The sequence below is a fragment of the Rhinopithecus bieti genome, unplaced genomic scaffold (genome assembly GCF_001698545.2).
Source record: "Rhinopithecus bieti isolate Rb0 unplaced genomic scaffold, ASM169854v2 scaffold_5150, whole genome shotgun sequence".
In the NCBI taxonomy this organism is placed as follows: domain Eukaryota; kingdom Metazoa; phylum Chordata; class Mammalia; order Primates; family Cercopithecidae; genus Rhinopithecus; species Rhinopithecus bieti.
The window spans coordinates 427,202-428,948 of record NW_016804706.1 but is presented as its reverse complement, the minus strand read 5'-3'; the positions used below and the strand labels follow the sequence as shown (position 1 = coordinate 428,948).

Here is a 1,747-nt window from a genome sequence, read left to right as displayed (position 1 = left end):
GGGTCCATATAATAGGGACATGGATGTGCTGCAACTCTGGCAAAAAAACCTTGATTTCTACAGTGTAAATATTCTCACCATGGCCAATTTTAAACTGTCAATGTGAGATTACTGAAAATGCAGAGTTGTAGAGAAATGTACAGTAACACACCATTACATAGAAGAATTTATAATACAGAGGTTTTTTTTTTGCATAAACAAACGGTCTTTATTAGGCTAAGACCAGAAGTCCATGGGTCTTGAGGAGACCTGTGTGTATTTGTCAGTTTTCTTTTTCATGTTCTTTTCCGCCTATTTCTGCAGCCTCATAAGCTGTTTCTTCTTCTGGTAGTGGATCTTGGCCTTCTCCTTCCTCTTCTCCAGGGTGGCTGTCACTGCCTGGTACTTCCAGCTAACTTCATGAGCTGGGTGTCTAGGCAGACAAACTTTCTCGTAGGCTTCAGACACACAGCCTTGAGGGCAGCAGGAACCACTATCGCTTTTTCTTGTCATAGGGCGGCGGAATGCCATCAGACACCTTGAGGTGGTTCAGGGTGGCCTGGCCTCGCTGGGTCTTTTGGGGCAGCCGGTCTTGCACCATCCACCAGAAGATGCCTCTGGGGCCGAGAAATGGCAGGGCCTCGAGAAGAGTTGGTGTTCATCTGCTTGCGGAGAAAGGCCTGCGGAAAGGCCAGGTACTTCAACTTGTTTCTGTAGAAATTGCCAGAAATGTTGATGCTCTCGCAGCGCACGACCACCACCTTCTGGCCTAGAAGGAGGGAAAGGGTTGGGAAGTGCTGAGGGTGCCACCCGAAGGCTGTCCCTCTACCTGTGACTGCACACAGACAGTGATGGGCAGAGCGGAGTTCATGTTTAAATTAAAAGACAACCTCACGGAAAATCACTTCTGAGCCAGGAGGACCGCACTGAAGGACTGGGAGTGGCTGGCAGGTCTCAGAGCAGCAGTGCATGGGGTTGGTCTCATGGCCATGAAACTCAAACGAAAGATGGTGATTGTTGCTCATCACCGATCCAGAATATTTTTATTATACAGACAACATCATTTAGTATTTTTATTATACAGACATAACAGATATAAATAACCAGAATAGTATAGAAAATATGGTAAGATAAATACCTAGAAAATGAAGAGCTTAGGGATTTGTTACCTATGTCTTAAAATAACTTATTAAAATAATAGTCGTGTTTAACAACTGATTTGCACAATTTCTGAAAATTTAACTGTTGGCTCCATAAGGCAGGATGAACTAGCTGCAACACACCACTGAACGTGGACCTTCTGGACATTCCGCAAAACATCACATTGTTCCACTGTATCAACAATATCTTATTAATCAAACAGAACGAGCCATGAGGGCAAGCATATTGGTGACACTGGTAAGACAAATGCACTCCAGAGAGTGGGAGATATACCCTGTGAAGATTCAGCATCCTCCACATCTTTGAAGTTTTTAAACTTCGTGCCAGGATATCCCTCTAAAGTAAGAACATATTATTGCATTTCACACTTAACACCATTAATGCAGAACTGGAAAGAGATGCACAGTAACACACCATTACACAGAATAATTTATAATACAGGAGTGTTTTTTGTTTGTGTGTGTTTTGGAATAAACAGTCTTTATTAGGCTCAGACCAGGAATCCATAGGTCTTGGGGAGACCTGTGTGTATTTGTCAATTTTCTTCTCCACGTTCTTTTCCGCCTGCTTCTGTAGCCTCATGAGCTGTTTCTTCTTCCACTAGTGA

At 43.4% G+C, this 1,747-nt stretch overlaps 1 pseudogene; it reads right to left on the bottom strand.

The window, feature by feature from the left end:
• Positions 1 to 211: 211 nt before the first annotated feature.
• LOC108528403 (60S ribosomal protein L13a pseudogene) lies at positions 212 to 1,287 on the bottom strand (annotated as a pseudogene).
• Between the last annotated feature and the right edge of the window lie 460 nt (positions 1,288 to 1,747).